General features: G+C 27.6%; 1 long non-coding RNA gene across 1 annotated transcript; it reads left to right on the forward strand.

Annotated features, from left to right (window-relative positions):
* The first annotated feature begins 3,281 nt into the window (after positions 1 to 3,281).
* On the forward strand, positions 3,282 to 3,989 carry LOC131646548 (uncharacterized). Its single transcript, XR_009297518.1, has 2 exons — positions 3,282 to 3,553; positions 3,643 to 3,989. It is a non-coding gene; the product is annotated as an uncharacterized LOC131646548 (long non-coding RNA).
* The last annotated feature ends 4,458 nt before the right edge of the window (positions 3,990 to 8,447 follow it).

The raw sequence follows: 8,447 nt of genomic DNA on the forward strand, positions 1-8,447 counted from the left end.
TTTAAATACATCATTTATTTAATAAATATAAAAAATTAAATTTTGCTTATAAATAAGAATGGAGGGAGTATCTGTTATAAAATTTTGTCTCAACAAGAGGAAGAGAATATTACCCAACCCAATTAATTTAAAAACTCAAATTATTCAGTTGATAGATATTCGTGAACTTTAGATGCTAAAGTGCGGATTCAAACCCACAACATCTCACTTGTTCACATATGAATTCCAACCACAATACTATTTGAAAAAAAATAACAATTATATAATAAAGAATAATTTTGTGACAAACAAAAAAATCCAAATAGCCAAAATATCTAAACTTCATATTAATAAGCAAACAACGAAACATTTTTTTTTGGTAGGCACATACAACAAACATATAAAATCCATTTTTTATTTAAAACCAAAATATGTATTTATACTTGAAACCAAAATATGTATTTATACTTGAAAAGAGAAAATGGAAAATCTATACCTATATATAAAGGGGATAGATGAATTTGGGCTGGCCTATTTTCTTTTCTATTTTAACCTTCAATTATTCCCAAAATAACAATTAAATTAAATTTTAATTATAATTACACGTCATGGTTTTTCTCTAACCGCCTTTATAAGTGTTGATTTTTATTAGGTTTAGCTACCTATATATAAAGAGGATAGACGAATTTGAGCTGGCCTATTTTCTTTCCTATTTTAACCTTCAATTATTCCCAAAATAACAATTAAATTAAACTTTGATTATAATTACACGTCATGGTTTTTCTCTAACCGCCTTTATAAGTGTTGGTTTTTATTAGCAAAACTGCTACATAAGTTTACCATTTTCTCAACATTCTAAACATTATATTCCATCCATTACACAGTTAATAAAAATGAGTAGAGGAATTAGAGGTAGGGTGTATGAAACAAAGAAAAAGAAAGGAACAAAGATATAAGTCATTTTTTTTCAATAAGCAATTGATTACGAAATCGCACTAGGGGTGCAACCCAATCGGACAAATTACAAATTCGGGAAGCAAATAAGCGGTAACTTGTACCACTCGTAAAACGAGAAAGAAGAGTTCAAATTTAAACTAGCTAGCCAACTCCACGAGAAAAACATTACATTGTAAACCACCGTGTCGAAACAAAAGGATGCTTGATCGAAAACAATGGAGTTACGCATAATCCAAACGCTCCAAATCAAAGCCGTCCAAATCGAATTAATCTTCACCTTAACGGCAACCCCCTTCGTCTTCTCCTGAATAGCATCAAACTCCAAGAACTCTTCAAAGGAGAAAAGAACATCTTTCCCTAACCACCCATAAATCTTCTCCCACACCTTCATGGAAACATTACAAGAAAAGAAAGTATGAAACAATGACTCAGGTTCATTCCCACAAAAAACACACGACAAGCAAGTGATATTTTCCACTCCTCTATTGATCAAAGCATCAATAGTAGGGATCCTTGATGTAAAGAATCTCCACATGAATAATTGGATCCTAAACGGGAGCGGTAACTTCCACATGATTTTCAATCTTCTTAACACATGAGGCTGCCATGCGCTAGATTTTCGGACTGCAATCAAACACGCCGATGAGGAAACTGAAAACAGCCCGTTAAGATCCGGGAGCCATTCAAAACAATCCTCAGCACTGCTGCTGAACTGAACCGCGGCCAGCTATTTCACAAGATAAGCAACAATAACAGAGTACTTTGTAAATATCTTATTTGATTTTAAATTTGCGATTTCTATTTCACACATATTTCACTTTCTACTGTAACAAAAAATGATATTTACAAAAACAAAGGAAAAACTGTGGCGTTAGTGACTAAGCCGCATAGTCTCCGGTACGGGAGGAAATCCTCTCCATAAATTAAAACCTATTGTTTTAGAAATTTTATTGTTATTTGTAACTTTTTGTTTGTTTCGAGTTCTTTTTAAATTCAGTGTTGTTTTTTTTAAGTTAAGTGATTTTTTATTGAGTGGTGGTATTTGAGTTCATAGTTTAGGATTGAAGGATGTTATGTTTTTTTAAGTTAAGTGATTTTTTATGGAGTGGTGGTATTTGAGTTCATAGTTTAGGACGGAGAGAATAATAAATTGATAATGATGTATTAACTGGAGGAATAAATTCAAGATTCAATTTTCTTCAACTTCATTACCCATCACAAAAAGTTACAAAAAGTTGGGTAACATACATTCAACCAATCACAACATTCCATTTAATTTCAACATATTTAATTAATTATAAAATAATATCATTATTTGTTGTTTCCAAAACATTTTACATTGAAGGTAACTCCCAACTTTTTGAGTTGGGTAGATAAGAATTCACCTTGTAACTATTAATGAATTTGAATTTTACTCAGTTAAAATGTGTGTATTCTCTTTTTCTCCCCAACTATATTGTCCTTCAATAAACGCCTATTAATTTTTTTTTCTTTAACTTCCATTAAAAAATTTGTCACTATTTTCTTTTTAAAAAAAAGTACGTGTAATGTAGCAATTTGCTTCATTTTCTTATTTATGTAGAATTACCATCAATTTACTTTTGTAAAAAGAGGATTAGGGGTGGCAAAATGGTGGCCCGCGGCGCCGTCCGCACACCCGTCAAAAAATGGCGGGTTGAGTTGATAATATTTTAGGTCCGCTGTCTGTCATAGTTCGCTCCGTCAAAACCCGCTGCCCGCTATAGTCTGTCCCGCCAATAGCCGCCGTCCGCTATAGTCTGTCCCGCCAATACCCGCCGCTTCGTCAAAATACACTATTTATTAAGTTAATTCTACTAATTTTAATTTTTTATGGTTTTATTTTATACCTTCATTTGTGAATATATGCTATATATAAATATGTTGAAATAAACATTTATCATCTTATTTTTGATAGATAAAAACAGATAGATGACCATGGGAGTTAAGTGAATTTCGAGTTTCTATTTAAAAATAAATGCGTGTAATTAATTTCTCTTTAGTATCAATTTATTTGGATCGATATTATTATATAATTCATTTATTTTATTTCTAATTTTTATCACAAAATATTTATTTAATAAATATTTTAAATTAAGATCCAAATGAAACAAAAATACGTATGTTTTTTGACGCTGTGTGTAAATTAAAAAAGCGGACAAACGGACACGGGAGTGCCCATTTGAATGCTAGTAGATAATAATAAGAAAATAAAAAAGTGGGTGATTGATTGGAAAGAGTCAAAACTATGTAGAAATAAAATAGAAAAGGCAAAGATGATTTGAATGAACAAATTAAAGCGTAACTTTAGGGCTTTATCATTTTAATGTTTGGAAGGCCACAAACAAAGCATCATTTGCCTTCTCCATTCCAAGCATTCCTTCTTATATATAAGCCATTAAAACTCACACCATTCCAAACAACGTGCTCCTCAAACTTCTCTCTGTGTCTCTCCCTCCATTTTCCGAGAACCGGTGGCTAGATTTTCTAAACATCCAAACGATCAAAGATGTTGAAATCTAGCCTCCTCGTAGCATCCGTCTCGGCCGCGTCTTCCATGGTGGTTTCTGTTTCATCTGCACCTTATGTTTCTCATCTGGTATGTTATTCCAAATTTTCAATATTGTTTCTTTCAATATTATTATTTGGATTTATAGGAAAATATTTGAAATTTTTTATATTTTACAGGCTTCGACAAAGAAATTTACAGCGAGATCTGATGTTGTTCGATTATTTGAAACATTGATTACTGCTCCAAGATGAAGTGAATAATCCTTCTCCTAAGATTGTTAGGGTGAGACAAAGTGAGAAAGTTTGTAATTTTATGGGAATTGTTGTGACTATTTGGTATTTTTTTTAAGAATTTTTTTTTTGTTTGTGTTTATTGAGGATGTTTAAAAAGAATATTTAGTTAGTTTTAGAGAAAAAAAGAATGTACGTGACCACTGTAAAATAATTTTACATTGATGGTCAGTCAACTACATGTATCAAACAAAATTATATTTAAATTTTAAAACTAATGTATGATTTGCTAATTTATTATGTTTTTATTAGAGGACACTCTTAGTGCATCACTCCTTTATTTTTATATAATTTGATAATTTATTTTTTGGGCTATTTTTATTCTTTCTGATAGGTAATTTTTTTTATTAATTCTAAGTTTGTTGAAACTTAGTTTGAAGGTCTCTATCTGGCATGATAAAAATGTTATCAATGAGTATTAGAGATACTTTGAGGTGATTCCAACCGTAGATTTGGATAGTACTTTAAAAAGGTTGAATGAAAAAACTTTCATGAGGGTGCCAAATTTTGTATAATGGTATCATCATTTGCATCATACAAAAAAAGCATTTGTCAATTTGTTTTCTTAGAATTAATTTCAATGAATAAATCTCTGAATAATTATAAAATAAAAGGTGCTCTAAAAAAATGTTGTTCTACATATGATTAGCGTCTCATTTATCTTAGTATGTTTACTATTTCCTTTCATACTAAATGTAATTATAAATAATAAATAAATATATGGTTAATAAAAGTATACAAAATATATATAAATTAAGTAGTTTCGTTCAGTCAAAAATGAATGTTTTAGTAAAAAGAATAAATGAAATAATTAATTAGTCATTTATAAATTAAGTAGACATTGTGCGTTTACATGGACCGCACAATATCGTTATAAATAATAAATAAATATAGTACAGTGAAGGTTAAGAAATATATATAAAAAATATACAAATTAAATAGTCTCGGCCTGTTGGAAATGTATATTTTAGTAAAAAATAAATGAAATAATTAAGTTTTCATCTACTCGTGTGTTCGCACGATTCGCACATTGTCGTTATAAATAGTAAATAAATATATTATAGTGATGAAATAAATTAAATCAAAAGAATGACAACTTTGCATATGTATATAATTGTGTGTAATTCAAATTACAATCATTCATAACCTCATAGTAAAAAAGACAACATTGATTAGTAATTTTCCTTAATAAACTGGTATAGGCACAAAAACCATAAAGTGACTATATTCTGCACAATAAAATATTAAAGTAGGTTTTAGGTTATCTTTGAAAATAAAAAATAAGTTATAATTAATTGAAATAGTCACATATTTTTTACTATTTTTTAAATCTTATGATTTTATGAATTGGAATCTTATGATTTTATGGATTAAAAAGTTACACTGAACCTTATATATTTTGGAATGCAGGAATGCCCAAATTTTTACAGGGAAACTTATTGCTTATAAATCGTTACTTATATATTTTGGAATGCTTTGAATGATTTACTATTCTTGTATTTCATTTTATACATTATTTATTTACTATATTTTATTTTTAATTATAAACAAATTAAAATAAAGCTTTTAAAAAAAATCAAAGTTTCTAATTTTTTATATAAATTTTATATTATGTATACATCGTTAATTTGATAAATATTTAGATACATAGTTTAAAAATAGGTTAATCAATATTTATTGATACATGATAAATAAAAGTATTTTTCTCAACTTCTTTCTCTCTACTTCTCTCTCACTTATTTCTTCTATTTCAAACACACTCTAAATGATTTTAATTTCTCTCTCACTTATTTCTTCTATTCCAAACTCACCATAAGTGATTTCAATAACCGCATTTTTTTTCCTTTTAAAAAATATATAATTTTAAAAACATAAATTTTTTAATATTATTTTGGGATGATAAAAACTGAAATAATAAGCCCACTCATTTTTAAAACCTAATAATATTGTTGTGTAAATATAGTAAATTATAATAGTGTTCAATAATGAATGTTGAATTTTATAATTATGATTATTCAATACATACTATTAACCTTGCAATACTATCACATCTCTCATAAATTTCAAATACAACCAATGTTTGGAATATTAATCATTTTGAAACATACAAACAACCCATAAACATTTTGAAAATGCATTGTTTGAAATTAGCATTGTTTGGAATATTAATCATTTTAAAATATGGATATAACCGATAAACATTTTGAAAATGCATTGTTTGAAATATTAAAATTGCATTGAATATAGTAACCTAGTATTAACCTAATAATTGTAAAATCAATTCAACCTTAGTAATATATAAAGGCTTTAATGCAAATAATCTGTAGAAAAAATAAAATAATTCAAATATTTGGATAAACTTTATTTCAGGATTTATGTTTAATTTACTATTCTTGTTCCCTGTTAAAAAGTATCCTCTCTAAAGTTATTTTGACACTTAAAATTGCTTAAAACAAATGTCCAAGCATAATGACAGACTACATTTTGAATAATTTCCAGTATATTAATTATCTTGTAAGGTTTGAATTCTACAGTACAGGTATATCATGAAAACATTTTGATTTATAGGAAATTTAATGCTAATAATCCTCTTGGTAATTAACCTGAATCAATAGGTATTATTATTAGGGGTGATCGCGGTGCGGTTTGGGCGGTTTTGACGAAAAAAATCATCCGAACCGCAAGAGAAAAAATCGTGCGGTTTGGTTTGGTTTGGTTGGCTTTTAAAAAAAATCCGAACCAAACCAAACCAACCTAATGCGGTTTGGTTCGGTGCGGTTTGTTCGGTTTTTTAGAAATATTTTATTGAACCATTCATATACATATAGATGATAATATAACTTTGTATTTAGACATTCATACACTATTAAATAACAACAAAACCCGTCATATTTTGACAATAACTTTCTATTTAATATGTAAAAATTAAATTAGACAAAAGTGAAATAATAAACATAAAATAATAGTATAAAACAATATAAAAATTATTAGAATCAAACAAAAAAATAGAAGATACGAGAGATTAGTGAAGGTGAAAAAGAAAAAACAAAAGAGTTGAGAGATTAGAGAAGAAGATGTGCGATAAAAACGAAACTGAAATAGGGAACATTTGCCTAAAAATGAGAAGGTGAAAAAGAAAGAATATAAGAGAGTAGAGAGTATAGAAAAAGAGGGAAGATGTATGTGGCAAAGAAGACGCGATAATGCTATTAGAGATTTGAGAAGATCGGAACTAAAATCATGTGTAAGGATCAGAAAATTGTTCGTAATCATAAGGTTAAGGTATTATAGATTTAAGTTTGGGTTGGATGTGAGTTAACTAAAAGTTAGGTTGTAACATAATGCGGTTTGATTCGGTTTGGTTCGGTTTATAAAATACAAACCGCAAACCAAACTGAACCATGCGGTTTTGTTAAAAAATGACCCAAAATAATCCGAGCCAAATGCGGTTTTTTGCGGTTTCGGTTTGGTTTGGTTTGGTTTGCGGTTTTCTATTGGGTTGGTTTGGTTTTGATCACCCCTAATTATTATAGGTATTATTATGAGATTGATTTTCGAACAGGCCATATAGTACTCAAGAAGGATTTGAGGAGATATGCTTGCTTAATGTTCTTTTCCTAAAACCATCAAACATTTTGCCGACGCCAGAACAGAAACAAAACGTGAAGAAAAAATTTTATTATTTAATTATGAAATTATATATGCAAAAATATAGTATGCATTTATCCATTTTATTATAAACATTTAGTGCATACTAAAATAAATCAAATAAAAATAAATTTGAGTTTTTAATTAAAAAAAATTCTGTTTTCGATACATCATAATTGTCTCATGTTTTTGGTTGAAACAAATATTATATCAATTTTTAGTATAAATGTTACCATCTAAATTCACCTATTTAAAAAACATATATTTCTTTTTAAATAATTTATTATTATCGTTTTTCATTTTATAAGTTATTTGTTTATTATTTTTGTATTTTATTAATATTTAAAAAAAATCAAAAATGGTAATGATTACTCAAAAAATCATAATAATTAATAGTTTATAAAAAAAATTTAATGCTATTTACAACCTTTAAAGGTAGTGAGAATATGCCAATTATGCTACTTAGGATGACACGGCACTACTATCATCCTTTAAATATATTGTATCAATTTTAAAAGCTCCAAAATTAAATACTATTAATAATAATAATAATCCAAATACATTAGAAAATGCAAAGAATCTTGATATCAATAATTACAGTTAATTTTGAATTATGGGGTAAGGAATCACTTACCAATGTAAAATTTGCAAAAATTAATGTTGTGATAATTACATAATCGCGCAATATTAATCACATGAAATTACATTTATATTACAAAAATAAACACAAAAAGTATAAGAATAAGCAATACTACATATTTTCACGAAACACCATTCTTTTATTTATTTATGTTTTTATGAAATCTCTATTGAAAATCACTTAAAATAATCAGAAATAGTATCTTAATAAAAAAAGTATGAACTAATAACATGCTCTCATTTATGTGAAAACAAATAATTCCTCTTCTTTCAAAATCTTCCATCTTCCAATCCACCTGTATATTACTGTATATTAATACCTGTAAAAAAACAATAATAAAAAATTGACATGTTAAAGGAGTGAAAATAATGAAGATCTTTTATAAAAAGATTAGAAAATAAAA

This window comes from Vicia villosa, linkage group LG2 (genome assembly GCF_029867415.1).
Source record: "Vicia villosa cultivar HV-30 ecotype Madison, WI linkage group LG2, Vvil1.0, whole genome shotgun sequence".
Lineage (NCBI taxonomy): Eukaryota > Viridiplantae > Streptophyta > Magnoliopsida > Fabales > Fabaceae > Vicia > Vicia villosa.